General features: G+C 49.8%; 1 protein-coding gene across 4 annotated transcripts in view; it reads right to left on the minus strand.

The window, feature by feature from the left end:
* The window catches only part of Tspan9 (tetraspanin 9), a 184,721-nt gene that overhangs the window by 53,761 nt on the left and 112,676 nt on the right, over positions 1-18,284 (minus strand). The gene's annotated exons all lie outside the window — the stretch shown is intronic.

The following is an 18,284-nucleotide window of genomic DNA, read 5'->3' on the forward strand; positions in this document are numbered from 1 at the left end:
AGTCTGAGACACTGAGCATAGTTTGAGCATATATGAGATTTCAAAAAACACACCTACACATTTCCTCCAACAAGGCCACACCTCCTGATAGTACCATTCCTTTTGGGAATCATTTTCTTTCAAAATACCACACTCATGTAGGCTGACTGTATGAAGAAAATAAGTTCATTGAGTTTACAGAGCTGAAGATATAAGGGCAAGGCACCAGCAATAACTAGACTCTGGTGAAGTCCTCATGGTTGGGGAGATCACAACCAAGAGAGTTCATATGGGAAGAAATTCACGTCACCCCCCCAAAAAAAGCACCAAGATTTAGAGGTTAATCTCACACATTTGACAGTGAGAGTCCTCTGTGGTCCCACAAGACCTACCTTCATTCTTCTAAGTAAGTTCCCTCAATTAAATAGACCTCCCACAAGGCTCCGCCCCTTAAACCACCTCACTACCTCACAGCACCACCTCTTGCTCATGGGCACACTGGGCAAGTCTTACCCAGTGGAGCTTCGAGGATTACAGACAATGAATGTGGGAACTGGAGAACAGCTTGCGGTTCCCTCCAATGTCAGCTCTTTGCTATCGTATGGGACCCAAGATGCTTTCATGCCTAGTGTCCGTAGTGTCCGAGGTCAGAGATCAGCCCCAGGGAACCCCACAAGGTACAACTCTTAAACACAGCCAGGAACAGAGAACCCCAAGACAGAAATGCAAAGTATGGAACATGAAAAGTAGGAAGGAAAACGCCGGGGCAGGCGAGTTGGCTCAGCAGGCGAAAGCACTTGCTCTGAAGGCCTGAGCATCTGAGTTAGACCCCAGAACCCATGGCCATGAGAAGGACAGACCAGTCCTATCAAACTGTCTATGACCTCCATGGCATGCGCGTGTACACGCGCACACACGTGTGCACACATACACCCCTATGCTCGCACAAACATTCATCATACATGCATACGTAGTCTTGGGCATTTGAATGCTTGGTCCCCCAGTTGGTGAAGCTATTTGGGTAAGTTTAGAAGGTGTGGCCTTGCTGGAGAGAGTAAATCACTGGGGTTGCAATTTGAGTTTTAAAACTCTAGAATATCTACCCTCCCTCCCTCCTCCTTCCCCCTTCCATTTCCCTTTTGCCCTCCCTCCTTCTTCTTTCTTCTCCTCCGATCCCCCACCCCTCATGCTTGTAGTTCAAGATGTGAGCCCTCAACTTCCTGCTTCTGCTCCCATGCCTCTGCTCCACCATCATGAACTCTGACCCCCTGGAAGTACAAGCCCAATCCTTTCTTCTATAAGTTGCCTTGGCCACGGTGTTTTATCACAATGAGAGAAAAGGAACTGATATACACAGTATTGATTTTAAAAAGATTAAAGAACAATTGGAAGAGATAAGAATACACAGCAAATAACAAAACAGCAAGGCTATTCTGAGAGGTTCTCTACCTTGCAGTTCAGGCCCCTCCCCTGCTAGCTCTTCCCCCACAGAGCAAAGGCTGTTCAGAGAGCTCAGTTTCTGCAGTTAGCATCCTGGCCTGGCCCTCCACAAAGGGAACTAAGTGACTAACTAAGCTCAAAGCTTGGGAACAGAGGTTCCCATCTGTGGGACCTATGAGAGCACTCACTCAAAGTATAAAACCAACCTCTATACCTTCCTTGGTAAAAGGGGTGGGGGTGGCTAAACCCTTAGGAGCCCACGTGGCTGGTTCTAGAAGCCAGAAACCCCTGATGACTACCTTAATGAGCTTCTGTGGCCACCATAGTAATCCCGGGCCCTATGGCATCCACCTAGACAATTAGACACTGTTGTATTGTAACCTGGACAATGACACATCCCTTTTCCTCTCTGTAACTCAGTTTCCCTAAAAGTCAAATATGGTTGTTTATCCCAAGGAAACTCCCCAAGGAGAACTGGCAGCCCTGAAACCCACATGGAGGGGAGGGCTGACGCGCAAAGGATCTCCTACCCCTTCCAGATAGCACTGGTTCCAGACAGATTCACTATCATCAAGCTGACTGGTGAGTGCCCAAGGCGGATGGTCTTGGAGGGAAGGAAAAGAGATGTGGATCCATAGCAACAGGTGGATGGCTTTCAGAACCTACAGCCACATCAGATGGTTAAAGCAGAACCCAGCCATGGATGATCCGCCTGGCTCCAGTATCCCCCTCAGGGCAGATAAACCCAAGCCAGAAAATTTGCTCCAGTGCCTGTCAATCAAAGCACCAGACATCAGGGCTGGATGATCAGCCTAGGGCTGCAGTTGGGGCAGGAAGGGCCTGGTCACTAACTCAAGTCACTTCCCTGTCTCGGTAGGAATGGAGACCAGCTCCTGGATACACAGCTTCCCCTCTGTGGCTCTGGGACACTAGAGTTTCCCGGGGCCATCTAGTAAAGCCTGGGTCAGGAGGAATGAGCCTAAATACATCAAACCAGACTGAGGAGTCCCAGCAGAATCTGCACCTTGGTGGTTCACATTCTCCCCTCTGATGAAAGACGGCTGAGGGCAGCTGAAGGTAAAGGGGAAGAGAGACTCCAGGATTATAGATCTCACAATGCGGTTTAATGGTGGCTGACCCTTGCAGGGGGCTAACCAGGACCAAGTCACTTTCATTTGTCTCCCGTTTGCTTTGCTTTTGAAATTCTAAAGTGAATTCTCACCTGATTAAGTCGCTAAATGCTAAACAATCTTCCTTTATATTTACAGAAGCCAGAACATCTGGTGCCCTTTGTAATGTGCTCCCTTAGTCTGCAGTTCTGTTTATCAACCAACGCAAAACATGGAAATGGTTGTGAGGCTTAAATTTGCAGAAAAGTAATATATCTGTTTTCAGAAAATGAAAAAACTGCTGTAGGAGGTCAAGGTAAATTATAATGTTCCAACCAAAATAAAAACAAATAGACACACACCCTGGATGATTGACACCTTGCACTGAACGCAGCTGTTCTGTTCTGCTTCTCTCTCAGCCACCAGAAAAGTCCTCAGTACCCTGAGACCCCCCAAAGAGGAGTCAATACCCCCCCCATCTCCAAAGATGTCAGTCCTTAAATAAATAAACCAGATTTATGCTGGTTGTTTTCATCGTCAACCTGACACAATCTAGAGTCACCTGGGAGCCTTAAGTGAGGAATTACCCGGATCAGACTGACCATGTCAGTGAGAGAGATTGTCTTAACTGATGATTGATGTGGAAGGGCCCAGCCCACTGTGGGTGACACCATCCCTAGAAAGGTGGGCTGGGCTGTGTAAGAAAGTTGGCTGACCACAAAGCAGAAGATAACATTCCTCTGTTGGTGCCATGACTCCCTTCAACGACAGACAGTAACCCAGAAGTGTAAGCCTTTAAATAAACCCCTTCCTCTGCTTTTGGTCAGAGTCTTATCACTGCAAGAAAAGCAAGGTAGAACACCTTCCTACCAATCAGTTCTCAGATGTTGGCCTTTGAGTGACAAGCAGCCAAGCCCTGACTTCAGTAACAGTAGAATCACACTCATAACTCGGTCAGTCATAGGCTAGAGAAATGTTCTGTGGAGCAAACTCTGAGGCCCCACCTCAGACGTGGCCAGGAAGAAAGTTGACAGCGGACAGAGCACACAAAGTTAGAAGACAAAATTAGCAGAATCATTTGTGGAGTTCAGGAAACCTTCATGAACATCAAGCCATTGTAACCTCCTCACAGTTTCTCAGGGTGGGTGGGCAAGGAGTAAGGTCTGAGCTTGATTTTACACATGCCAGACTGAAGTCACAGCTCCTCCCCGGAAAGCAAAGGTGGAGCTGCAGGGGAAGCCTGCATTCCCACCCTGCTGAAGGCTTTCTCCTGACACCCAGGTTCCTTATGATAAAATAAACCGGAGGACAGAGACAGGGCTTTGCAGGGAGAGGGAGATCTGGCCAGCATTGGTGATGAGCTGTTGTGATGGCAGCATCTCCTTACCCTGAGACATCACAACAGAGTTTCGAATTCGCAGCTAAGATGCAGCATGGGGACCTGCAAAGATCAGTCAGCTGCTGAAGTCACTTGCTGCCAAAGCTGACACCCTGAGTTCAATTTCCAGAACCCACATAAAGGGGCGAGGTTGCTCTTGCCCGTTGTCCTCTGAACATCGCAGGCATGCTGTGCCACACACATATGGAATAGCCCAGGCTTGGAGCCATGTGTTTGGTGGGGTTTTTGTTTGTTTGTTGGGGAAACTGGGTAGCAGCTGGAAGCACAAGCCAGAGCCATTTCACTATAGAAGTAAAGAGAAGGCTGGGTATCAGGCTACCCTAGATAGCCATGGGCAGTTTGAAGAGGCAGAGTCGGTGGTGGAGGCCAGGCAGTGAAAGGGACAAAAGGAGACTCTTATCATTTAGGGATTTGAGGAAAGCTGGGAGAAAGAAAAAGCCCTTCCTAATCATGACTGCTAGCGGGAGGAATTAGAACAATTGCAATTACGCTCCTAACAATAGGAAGGGAGCCGCTACAGTTCCTGTGTCAAACAAGAGTGTCTCTCCTAGTAAGGGTGCTTAATAAAACAGCCCGCCCCCTCATTACCTGCTAGGCTGGTATGACAGCCCTCCCAGGAATGGGGGCAGGGTAAAACCCCATCTCTTACAGAGGGACTTCCTTTCCTTCCTACACCGCAGTGGGAACTGGGGTAGAGGGACAATTCTCTCTCTGTTAAGCCCACAGGGACATGTCTGGCGGGAGCCCGGGAACTCCTGTCTCTGACCCCGGCTAGCATCAGAGCAGCTGTTTCCCCTGCACTGTGAGCTCCTGGCATAGAGAGAATCTGGGTCAGCTTCCTGACTCTCAGGCAGTGGGTTATCCTATGCAGACGCTCATTATGGGTCTAACAGCCGGTCCCCTCGCCCTGGGCTCCAGCTTTACCACGTGAGAGATGAGGTACCACCCTGGCCCGTAACCCAGCTCCTGCGAGATGAGAACCGAGGGCTACGTACACACAAAGTACAGAACGGCGGCAGGGCCCTTACCCCTGAATGTCCAAATGTAGCACTTTCCACTCGAGGAAACTGAGGCCCAGAGGGTGCAGTGCCTCACCTTGTGTCACACAACCAGCTAGCAACACGTTAGAAGACAGGCTCTGCACTGATCCCTGGCCCCTCCCACCTGGCTGTGTGACAGAGAGTCCCAGTCTCTCTGAAGAAGAAAGGAACCGCTGATTAGTGGCTGGGGGCAGTCCCTCCCAAGCTTCTGGGCAGGTGCCCAGCCCCACCCTGCCCCACCCACCAACAGGTTGAGAGCTACTGCCATTTCAGAGAGGAGAAGAGGAACCAGCAAGGCTGCGAATCTTGTCAATATTCCTCCCACGGCTCTGATTCAGACCCTCCACCACCCTCTGGGAAACATGCACTTTTCACGTAGACCCCCTCCTCCCAGCAGGAGGCTGAGACAGGGGGCCCTCAGCGGGGTAGGCTGAGGAGGGAAGAGGAAGGGAGGGAAAGGAGGGCGGCTGTCTCTCCATGCCTGCCTTAAATGGTAACAAATGAAGCACCTTGTACGTTATCCCCTCCTGACGGCGTCTACCTTCCTCCCCCTCCCTCCCAGCTCCTGAAGGACCCTGATTTCTCAGCCAGGCCTCCCTCCAGGCAACAGGGACCAGTCATGCAAGGTGTCCTAAATGGTTTGGACATCACAGAGCTGCTGCGGAGCTCAGGCCCATCAGCCTGACAAACTGTCGCTCTGATTTGGGTCTGATGGGCTTCTGCCACAAGCATGAACTACTTCCCTTGAGCAGGAGTGGGCAGAGCCAGGCTTCAAGCTGCACCTGATCTCCTACAGCAAGCCAAAGGCACAAGAGCCTCACACCAGTGTGCTTTCCTGAAGAGCCCCCCTCCCCCCCGCCCCGCCAGCAGCCGGCTCCCCGGTCCAGGACCTAGCCAGTCGTCACCACGCTCTCTTGCTCTTGCCCCTGTTAGCCGGCAACAGAGCCATTTCCACAGGGTTTCCAAGTGTCACCTTCACGTGGAAGGGTCTTCTCCAACCAGTCATGCTGAGCATCCTGGCACACACCTTCGCATTCACCCTTCTCTGGCTTCCTCCCGGACCTGATTTTTCTGCCTGCCCCCTCCCCCATGGCCCCACTGTTTCTGCCCGTTCACAGTCCCCTCACCTGTGGGTGTCCTCCTATTTCCCTTCTGCTATTCCTCACTCTGGGGTCCTCCAGACCCTGGGACCCCCCCCCTCTCTGCCCTTGAACATCTGCTGAGCAGACCCCCTACACAAAGCCTGTGCCTGTGAAAGGCCAGGGGCAGCAGCTGGTACTCAGACATGCACTATAACCTCCATGACAAGCAAGGGCAGAGGGACAGTGCAGGGCGCTCATCACATATGCACGCCTTTCTCTCCTGCTCTCACCTCTGCGAGGTCCCTTATGCATCAGATCCTGCGCTCAAGACAGCAGGAAGCGGGAAGTCACATATAGGGCATCTGGCCTCACCCTGTTGACTTCACATTCTCTCCCCAGAAGGCTGCCTCTTCTTGCCTCCGCAGGGCTAACCCCCACAATTCTGCCAAGCTCAGACCATCTGCCCCACCCCAAGACACTGCTGCTCCCCAGGACCATTTCTCTCACACGGAGGCTTTCCTGCTGTCCTGCCACCAGCTTTTGGTAGCTTTGCCCTCGTTTCCAAAAAATGGGTTTTAGAGACCCAGATACAAAGGGCCATCATGACAAGAAAAGGAACAAGGGGATCCTGACCGAAGAGTGTAACTACTGAGCCTCTCAGCAGCCTGAGCAAGCCAGGAATCACATGGGCTGTGCAGCAATACGCAGAGTGGGCAGTACCTTCTATGTGTGGAAGGCTGAACATGGGAACTTGGACAAGATCACCCATGCCCTGGTGCCTCACAAAGAGGGAAGAGGAACAGAGGTTCTGGATCTGTGGAGGAGGTGCAGCCTCGTCTGACAGACTACAGGCACCAGCTTTGTCTGGTGGACCATACTGTCTCTTGGCCAATTAGGTAATGGTGGGTGGGTCCTCCTGAGTGGAGTCCAAGCTCCAGGAGATCAGGGCAACAAATTGAGGTCTCGTGTCCCCTGCAGTCCTCAGGCCTTGCTGTGCCACAGCACCCATCAGGACTCACTGTCCCATCACTGAGCACCCACCCCCCTGGGCCTGCAGAAGCTCGGCTGTGAGGCATGCTGAGTGCCCTGAACAGGACCCCAGTTAGTCCTGCCAGTGAGCAGACCTGGGGGTGGATGCCAGAAATGGCTGTGGAGAAGGGGTTGAGATATTAAAACCTGTAATTGTGGTTTATAAGGAATCAACCCTCAAAGGTCCTCGTTTGAGAGGCCTTAGAAATACCTTCCTCTGTGGGACTCAGACAACATGCACACCCCAGCAGAGCAGCAAACACAAGGGGGAGCGAATAATGGAGCTGCCTCCCACCCAGGGCCTATGGGGGAGCGAATGCTAGAGCCACCTCCCACCCAGGGCCAGATGTTTTACAGTTTTGCCCAGACTGTAAAACAGCCAGTAGCCACTGCTCTTCCTCCTGGGTCTTGGCCTCCCTCTCCACTCCTGGATACTCAGAAAGGACATGGAAAAGACAGCTCTCAGGGATACACAGTTCCTGGCAGTCCATTGCAACATGGCACTGCAGGTAGCATCTGATGCTGGCTGGCCAGCTTCCCTCTCCCTTTTCTTGGGGTCCACACCATTAATCTCCTTTGGGAATTCACCTCCTCAGCAATGTGGAAGATATTGACCAACCAATCAAGGTACTCTGTTCAAGTGTGCCAAGGCCAAGCATGTGGCCATACTAGACCGACCCGTGACATACAAAACAGCAGGAACACACCCATCCAATAGTGTCAAGGAGTCAACACATTGCTACCCTGATATCCCCCATCCATCCAATAGTGTTGAGGGGTCAACACATTGCTACCCTGATATCCCACATCCATCCTATAGTGTCGAGGAGTTAACACATCAGTACCCTGATCCCCAGATTTCCAAGGCAGCCCTGGTTCCCGCCCACCATAGGCTGTGGCTCAGCTTTCCTTCTGGACCTGTGAACTACGGCTTCCTTCACAGACTAAGGAAGATCCCTAAATAAGAAAATGAGGTGCTGATCCCCAAAAGAAAAGAGATTGGGCCAGCAAAACCAAAGAGATCTGCCAAATGTCCTGCATCCCACCCTGGATGCTGAACAACACCACCGGGATTTGCTTAATCAGATGGTTTTCTTAAGAAGAGTGTATGGGAGTGGACTCCAGGAATCTAAGAGCCCTCGATTCATCTAGAGTCCATCTTTAGAAGCATAAGCTTAGAAAATGGTAGCTTATGCCCAAGAGCCACACACGTATGGAGTAAATCACAAGAAACATGTAACTTAAATGGAGAGATTTGCATATATACATACATATAGTGAAAGTGTTAACTGTTTATACCCAAATATAGATACAACATATATGTGTATATGTGCACAAGTATTTACACATAGACAAGGCTTTGGACTGAATTTTTATTTCCCCCCTCAAAATTCATGGATTGAAATTCTAATCCCAATGTGATAGTAAAAGGAGGAGGCAGGTCCTTTGGGGTAACTAGGATGGAACCCTCAGGAATAGGATTGATGGCCTTATAAAAAGGCTCCTACTCCCATAGAGAAAAGGTGAAAAAACAGCAACCTGAAATTTGGGTAAGGGCTCTCAGAACCCCAGCTGCTGGTGTTCTGTCCTTAGACCTGCGGTGGCTTTGCCTGCAAATATATAATCTACTCTGAGACCATAGGGCCCCTACCAAGAAAGAGAGCAGTAGGCCAGAGAACATACTGCCCACTCAGTCCCTCTTAATCCACATGGAGATGTGTTGGGTGCAAGAAGCCAAGCTGGCATATGACCAAGCAGAACTGTCTTTGCTGACTAGGGGTGCCTAGTCAGAATCTGGCCCACAGAAATACAGAATTCAGAGTCAGCCTGGACCCCTGTCTATATAAAGGCATGTCTAAACCCTGAGGCAGGGTTTCTATCTGTAGCTTTGGAGCCTGTACTGGAACCTGCTTTGTAGACCAGGTTGGCCTCAAACTCACAAAGAACCACCTGCCTCTGTCTCCCAAGTGCTGGGATTAAAGGGGTGTGTACTGCCACCACCCGGCAGCAAGCCTAACCTTAATTCCCCTTTTTAAAAGTTTTTCCTAACCCTCAGTCTGACCAGAATCACCGAGCTGGCCATTGTACTTAATTTTAGTCCCCACAAACAAGAAAACTGGCACTGAGAATAACAAGCAGGCTGCTCCATGTCCTCATTGTGGAGTGAGAGACTCAGAACCTGTACCAAAGGTCATCAAAGCCAGATTTCAAGGCAAGATAGTCACCCCAGCGCCCAGCCCACCAGAGTTGAAATCTCTGGAAATGAAGTGGGTAGAGGCAATAGTACTTCCAGAACTCAAAAGGCATGCTGTATATGGCTGAATAGGATATGGGCAAATCTCTGGAGGACAGGACCAAAGGTAGCCTTGCCATACACAAGAGTATGGGTGTCTGCAGGGATCATGTTGGCTAAAAGGTTATTCCAGTTTGAGACCAGAGGAGTCCCAACCACAGCTGGAATCTCTCCTCTGAGGAGTCTGAATAGTTGTTTAAAGGTTGCAACCCATAGCAGGCCCTGTCCCTTGAATAACATACAGTACCAACACATACGTACTGAGTACATGCTATGAGCAAGCCAGACAAAGGGGTAAGACAAATCTGTTTCTTGAAAAGGCAAGAAGGTAGATGCTAGCAGAGGAGGTAAGAGGTAAAAATACAAAAACAAAAACCGTATGGTCCTGAGAGTAAATCCTGCTGTAACGAGCTAACAGAGCAATGTGCTTGTGCTGTTGGGAGACAGAAAAGCTGGGCTCTGGGGCTTGAATGCTGTAAAGAAGAACAAAGTGTCTCCTGAAGCTCATACTGTATGCAGCTGACTACCTACCAAAAGCCCCTGAAGACCACAGGGGGCTATTTTCTAAGCCACTTCTTGGAGCTGTGGTTGGGAGAAGGGGGGCACAAACTGTCAACTGAGTCACACCACATGTGTGCAAGCCGCCTCGATACTACAGGGCTACCCAGTGCCAAGCACAGATCCAAGAAAAGCACAGCTGAAACTTGACTGGGGAGAGGAGCCGGATCAGGACAACTTCCCCAACAAGGTCGGAGAAAGAACATGGGCTTTCAGGTTCAACTGACTGAGTTCATATCTCAGCTGTACCATTTGTTAGCCTAGTGACCCAGGGTAAAATCTCTTCTCCTCAAGCCTCCATCTCCTCAGAGACAAAATAAGATGGCCCTGCATATTCCCAGTAGGTACCAGAGCAGATGGCGTGCCCAGGGAATGTCCCACAGGTACTGGCAGCACCCTCCATCACCACACCATGCTGAGGGCTGCCTGTGGGTCCTCTCTGTTTTCCATATGTACACAGCACAGGTAAAGCTGGGAAGTAGACAAAGTGAAGAAAAGACCAGAAGTTGAGACCTTCAAATATTACAAAGTAGCATGGGATATTAAAGAGGACTAAATGTATAAAGAGATACAAAATATTCATGGACTGAAATATTTGAATACAATTTACATTCACAAATATACACAGAGTTGGAATTCCTCCTGAGTTGATAAAGAGGCTCAATTAAAGACCAGCTAATTAAAATGCCAACAACATGAGGCAAGGAGGAGCACTGGCTAACTCTGGGTAAAAACTATTTAAACTGATTCCAGCCTTTAAGCAGAAGAACATGGGGCCACAAACACTCTTGGAAAACAAGAAGTCTGCCTTGCCATGGAGACTTACAGAGCAGTGATAACACAAAAAGACCCAGGCTCGTAGGAAAACATAGGGGGCGCCATGCATCTGTGGAGGGAAGATATCTCTCACTACACTAGACTACACAGGAGGACCAAAAAACCAACCAACAAAAACAGTCTGTCCATGTCATACACAAATAATAATTCCAGATGTATTAAGCACTTAAATACAAGAATGCAAACTTCGAGAAATACAGAAGCTTTTCAGCCAGCAGTTCCAGAGTGCTTGTGTAGTAGCAAGCACAGGACCAGGACATAAGGACACCATGAAAGACATATTTCTTAAGTTACAGAGCAAGTCCAATCTAACAAAAGAAACTGGCTAAGCTGTACTTCTTTTTATCAAAATATTCCAGGAAGGAAGCAAAAACAAACAAGACTTCAAACCGGAAGCTATAAATGGTGTTGGTGGTCCAGTCAATTGACAACAAAGTAAAACCCAAAGCATAAAACTCCTAAAAAGTAACAGAATAAAAGCAAACGAATCAATAGGAAAACGGGGACCAGATACACAACTGTGCACCCACCCAAGAGGAGAGAATGGCTAATTAACCCGTGAAAAGATGTCTACTGGGATCGGAAGTGCAAGGCAAGGACATCACCATGTAGCACCTCACACCCACAATACTGGGGAACCGCCCGCTTCAGTTGAGCACCAATGAGAACGTCAATAGATGCACCTACCCTGGGAAATATCGTGACACCACAAGCCCACAGGCAGCCGCCCAGGAGCGAGGCCCCTGACGGGTATCTGAATATGCACTTCTGCAAGTGTAGTCTATGGAAATGGCTAACACCCTGAACCGCTTTCACAGCAATCTGCTACGGCCACTACATCACAGTGCACGCATGTGTTGCTGGGGCTAGAGAAACTCTCCAGGAGACTCATACAGGAATATTCACAAAGGAGAAAAGACCACGCTGAAACAGTGTGCTATAGACTACCACTAAGTGCAAAAATAGAGGCATAGTTACTGATAGGAATGGACCACAAAACATCTTGGATTTTAATTTTGCTTTGTTTTGTTTCGTGGCACTGGAGATTCCATCCAAGGTTTTGCATATGCTAAACAAACACTCTACTACTGGTGGGAAGCTGTTAGGCTCATAACATTGAATGCTGAAACACACAGTCTGGATAATTCCACCTATCCATTCCATCTAACGTTTAAAGGAATAGGGGATGACTCCGTGCATAAGTGCTTGCTGCAGAAGCATGAGGCCCTGAGTTCGGATGCCCAAGTAAACAGCCAGATGTGTGGCTCACCCCTGTCACTCCAGAGACAGGATCACTGAGACAGACAGATCTCAGGGGCTCAATGTACAGCCAGGTGATACAAAGCACTGCACTTCAGGTTGAATGGTAAGATCCTGTCTCAAAAACATAAGCTAGAGAAATGGAGAAAGATATCTGAACTCCATCTCTAGTCTCCACACATAAGAACAGTCAACACCACACACACACACACACACACACACACACATACTCATACACCACATACATAGGCATAAAGGGTTTTTTCCATATTTGTTTTTTTAAGACAGGATTTCACTATGTGGCTGTGGCTGGCCTTGAACTCACAGAGATTCCCCTGCCTCTGCATCTGCCCCCACCACATCTGGCCCATGAATAAAGTTTTAAAATCAGCCAAACAAATGATGGAGAAGGATGCCATCCGGAATACAAGGTACACAGAATTGAAGAATAAAGGTTCTCTCTAGTGAAATTCAGGAAGGGGGTGGGGACACTCCGGGGAGAGACACACAGAGGATGCATGGGTATATATAATGTCTTTTTTTTTTTTTGTAAGTGTGGCGCACGCAGTCGGCCAGACTGTATGGTGCAGCATCTGATACCTAGCGTCTGTGTATTGTATCTCTTGATCAGCCCGGGTCACAGGCCAAGCAGCCCAGCAAAGTCTGGCGTGCATTGGGAATACCAAACGCATCCACGGAAGCCCAGTAACATGACCACTAGCCAGCAAGCCTGGTTCAGACGCCACTCAATACACCAAGTATTGAGGATAGTGTGCAGTGAATTGATTACAGCGTCCATCATGGGACCTTATGGACCAGGTGATCTGTCAGGACACATGTGTACACAATGGAATGGGTAGCTAACATGATAACAGGCAAGGACAGCATATATACACACACACCTACGCACGTGTGTGCGCCTTTCTAACAGAAGCCTAGGTCATAGAGACTGTCTCAGTAGGTTATAGGGAGCACAGGGGAGAGCTGAAAGCTGCCTGGTCAGTCTGAATTACACTTTTGCAAGGATCCCTAGAACAGACAAAAAGTCCCTGACTGTCTTCTTGGACTGACATACACCACCTAGAGCCACCAAAACAGCGCCCCTGCAGGGCCCTGATGTGAAAGCCCCCATTGCTGAAGAGCAATCCTGAAACCACACATACCATCCTAACCCATTGCATCCCAGGACCTCTCCAGCTCTCCTGACAGGGTGCAAAGCCGGCTGAAGGGAGAACAGACCCCGCAGAAACAAGAGTCTGAGTCGAATCTCCTCTGTAGTCTAGATAGAGCTCTCCAGACAAAGAGCAGGGCCTAGAAGGCAGATCTTGACCTGTGTTCCTCCCTGGCTATAGCTCTCACTGGCTGATCAGTAAGCCGTTTTTTAATGTTCCTGCCAGGAGTGCCCCCCGCCAAGCCCCCACCACGTCTGCAGGCAGATTAGCTTTCAAATGTGAGCAGGGACAAAGCTGGCTCAGAAGACTTAGCTCTGCTCGATGGGTTTAGCCTGGCTTCAAAGCTTCCTTACTGGACCCAAACAAGCAGGCACATCACAGAGGGAAAGGGGGTTGGGGGCAGCAAACAAAGTGTGACTCTAAAGCCAGATTACTCACAACAGCCTGCAGCCAAGGGATGCAGCAAGACCTGCTATGGTGCTCTCACCTGTCTCTTTATCTCCCTAACTTCTCCTTTGCCTGGATCCCAGTCTCACCTGATCATCAAGCTCCTATCCATCCGTCAGAATCCAAGTGCAACTTGCTCAGCTTTAATATCTCTGTAGTTGGTCTCTATTAAGCAATACTGCTCTACTAAGTAGCTCTATCGAGTGCCTAGTGTCTTCATATGTGTGTCTGACTCCATGGAACTCTGAGCACCTCAACAGCATGGCTTCCAACAAGCGCTCAGTAAACAATCAGGCACACAGGCCACAGGGCATCTATCTGTCCTTTCCATAGAAGAAAACAGAAAACCCACATGATTCACTGATTGTATTCTACAAACTAAGGGAGCTGGGGGAGCCTGAGACTCTTTTAAAATTCTCTTTCTTTCTGATAGGAGAAACTTTTCAGAGAAGGGGAAATAGAGTATAGCTGGGGCAGGGGACAGGGAGGGGAAAGGCCAAGCCAGGATGCTGGGTCCAGGCCTGCAGCTGCCTACCCTAAAATGTTGGGGAAGCAAGTGGCCCCCACCTACACAGATGCTACCCTTGGCAGCCCTGGGTTCAAGTGCTGCACACAGGACAGGACAGATGACCTCCTGATTCCATGACTTCCTGGCCCAAGAAAACCGATCTGCCCTGTCCTCACCAACTGGAGGCCCCTGTGCGAGGAGCGGGCATTCAGCAAATAGTTGTGGAGTGAGTGAATGGATTCAACTGGGACCCAATACCCTACTAAGCCACAGAAAGCCTGCTGCCAAGTTCAGCCAAGGGCAGCCAAGCCCACGAGGTAGAAGCAGCCGGAGAGTTACTCGGGACAGGGCTGGCCTGGCTGCACTGGGTAAGACTGCAGGTCCCAGCAGTTCTTCCGTCTCATCTGAGACTTTTTCTATCTCTTCCCTCCTCCTCCCCAGCCCCTCTTGATTGACAGCAATTGCTGGCTCTGACATGGTTTAAAAATAGATATTAAGACCAGGAAGTTTAATTTTTAATGCTTTGGAAATGAACACAGAGTTGGCATTCTCTCATGGCCACGTTCCAAGGGTCTCTTGGGGTGTCCGCCAGACCCTTCATCTTCCTTCTTGACCCCAGCAGACAGACCTGGCCCCAACCCACCTCCTAAAAATCTGCTTGTAGCAGCCTCCCGGGGGAATCATCCCTCACTCCCGAGCACTATGGGAAATCCCTAAAAGTCTCTTCCTGTGCTGTCTGCATCACCCGAATCTCTGGCATAGAGAGAGCAGGTGAGGTCGAGTCCCAACCTGAACTTCTTTCTAAGATCCCTCACACCAGAAGGCACCCCACAGATTCTATCCAGCACTATAGGTTTCCCTGCATTCCCTATGTACAGATCTTAGTCCAGAACCCACAGAGGCCATGCCTGTACGGAATGTACCACTTAGGCAGTAGAGAGAACTGGCCTGAACAAAGCACCCGTAGACAGCTAACAAGAGGGCCCAACCTTCAGGGTGATTAATCAGGAGCCTCACCTAGCACCCTGACGGTGGCAGCTCCATGTCTACCGTGTCCTGCTATAGTTGGCACACTCCACACTGTCTCCTCTGCTGCTAATTGGCCTTCATAAAAGGAGCAATCCACAAGGAATAGGCTTCCAGAGGGGCCAGGTGTCACTGCTCTGCCAGCCATGATTTAAAGTGATAGAATATCTCTGCTGGCAAGCATGAAAAGTGACTTATCCTGAGTGGCAATTAGCATACCCATCTGCCCCAGTCCCTCCAGCTCAGACAGCAATTGGACTCAAGTTAGGAGGAACTGAGCTGGGATCTGGACTTGCTGGCCACAGCATGCAGAGACCCCTCTTGCCCACTCTATTGTTGTTCATTCTCTCTCTCTCTCTCTCTCTCTCTCTCTCTCTCTCTCTCTCTCTCTCTCTCCTCTCGACCCAGAGGTGCATGGGCTGAGAAAAACTTTTAGACTATTAGACTATACCCCTGCTATTTCTGTCCATCAAGAAGCCAGAATTCCCTGTGGCCCTAATAGGGCTGCGTATGGATGGAAAGGACCAAGAGGAGAGGGTGGCTACATATCCCCCTCCTTTATTCTCTCCATCTATGTCAGATCCTCAGAGAAGCAGCCCTCCTGGGTGCCCCAGGCTCCCATGGTGCACTGGGCCACCGACCAGGCTAGAACTGTCTGGCTGAAGCCAGCATGCCAGGAACAGACCTGGACCCTCACCAGCAGGCAGGCGCCCAGCAGCCAGGGAGGCACCTGCCCTTTTCTTAGTAAGAAGGAGGAGCATGAACAGCACAGACCCACCTCCATCCTACCTCCGGTGACATCACAGGACCCCCACCAATACCACTGCCCTCAAAGCTCCACCCAGTAGTGAGGAAGCAGTCAGCCAAGGGGGGCCAGGTAAGTTCACCAGACTCCTCCAGAGGCTCCTCCATTTAGGGGGTGTGGCATTGTGTCTGGGGGACTAGGGAAAGCTAGGCTCTGGATCCATGAGAAATGTTCAACTCTAGTCCTCAGCAAAAAAGCCTCTGTGGGGCTTGTGAGCCACTAAAGCAAGTGGTGGCTAAGTAACTCTGCTTCCTGGCCCCAGGGGCTGAGTCTGACCCTCCCTCATCCCACTGTTTCCAGTCCTCCTACGTCCCCCACTCTCCCCCACTCAGGGTGTGTGCAAGCAGCAGCAGAGACCTCCGGGGAACCTTGCCACACCCACCCTCCCCTGTCGTCTCCTCTATTTAGCACTTTCTTCTGCTCCACCCCTACACTGAGCTGAGAAGCACCTGCCTGGAGGAAGCCCTCACGCAGTTACAACAGGGTAACATCCCCAGATCCCTCTGGCTCCCAGAAACCACTGGCAAATACATAGCAACTGTCCATTCCTCTTCTGCTAAATTCCCCATCTTTCCTAAAATCTACATTCTATTTCAGCATCTCATATGGTAGTGGCATTTTTAAAAATGTATCTTTGGAACTCAACTCACCATAGCTCCTGGTTCCGAAAATACTACGCAATCGGAAAGTCGGGGGTGGGATGGCACCATTCTTCTGCCAGGGACGCGTTCCTATTAGGACCAGCAGTAAAATCTCTAAATTTCTAACTACACTAGGGAGGGCAGATGCATCAACAAACTGGCTTAGAGAAGAACCGCTGCCACACTTGTAGAAAAGATAGCATTACTCCTCACATGACAGCTTACGGTGCCAGAAGAACCTCTATTATGGGCAGCTTTGATACCTAACTTCTCTTCCCCATTACTTGGGGCTTGAGGATCCTAACCACGTAACACCATGCTGCAATTCATTCCTGATATTCACTCCATTTGGTCCCTTACAAACGTGCTACAGGTCCTTACTATGCTCATGACACAGACCCTAGCTTACAAAGGAGCCCCCAAGCCCCAAACCAAGCTAGAATCCTTCAGAAGGCATCACGAGCTGTTATACCAACTGCAGCCAGCAGGCGGCGAGGCGAAGGTGGCCAGGAGCCTGGGCTGCTGAGTGGGGGTCACTCACTGGTCAAAAGGCACTGAGCGTCCATGCCCACAGAGTCTTCATTTAATTAATATGTGTTCAGTGGGGCAGTGCAAAAAGGTAGGCTGAAACTATGAGAGAGGAAAGAGAAGGTTCCAGTAAACAACGAAAATGACAGCATTCATGTGGACCAGGACACCAAGGAATCACAAGTACTTGGCTGACACAGATCCTGGCAAAGGAATAGAAAGAGCAGAAGGCACTGGCCTGCAAAACAGTGACAGAGTCATTCTTAACATTCCAATGGTTCTCATCACCAGAAAGAGAACCACCAGAAAGAGAATGAGAATATCTGCCCCGGCTTTCCTAAAACTCCAAACATGTGACAGGTAACATTAATCACCAAAGTTGCCCTCCCCCCACCCCACCCCCGGCACAGGCGTGCGCACACACACGCGCGCGCGCACACACACACAATGGAACTATCTAGAGGAACCCACCTCATCTCAGACCAGGCTCTCAGGAAAAGAAAAAGAAGCCCTCAGGGGATCAGCTAGGTGACACCCCCAGGATATCACATTGCCAAGGCAGTAAGGACAGTAAAGGAGACCATCCTAACAGCCTGGACTGGAGGAAAAGCCCCAACCTTAAGGGGCACCGTGACACTCAAGGTCACATAAAAATCTAAGAAAGAATGGAAACCAGGCAAGACTCACGATTCTTCCTTCATAGCCTAGAGCTTCCCCTTCTCCACAAAAGTTGCCCCCTCCATGCACACACCCCAAAAGTTTTTCTTAAAGTGGGTCACTTGGCAGAAGCTGCATACTGCTACCCAAGCTCACTGGGGATGTCTTTCTCCTGTCCCCAGGCTCCAGGCAGTGGCCAGGACAGAGCCTGGGGATGAGCCAAACATCTGTGCTGCGTAGTCTGAACTCTGGTGAAGAAAGGCAGAGGCAGCAATGAGGATGAAAGAATCCGAAATGAACTAAAGGAGTGTTCATCTAGTGGGTGTTACTAGTACTTCTTATGTATGCACAGTCCCCCGTATCGCACATCAGACGGGGTATTTCCAAGCCAGCCCAGCCATAGACACTGTCTCTAGAAAAAAAAATCATCTTTCATCAAGGTCCGAAGACACCACTGCCTGTTTCCCTTTCTCC

This window comes from Microtus ochrogaster, unplaced genomic scaffold (genome assembly GCF_000317375.1).
Source record: "Microtus ochrogaster isolate Prairie Vole_2 unplaced genomic scaffold, MicOch1.0 UNK1, whole genome shotgun sequence".
In the NCBI taxonomy this organism is placed as follows: Eukaryota; Metazoa; Chordata; class Mammalia; order Rodentia; family Cricetidae; genus Microtus; species Microtus ochrogaster.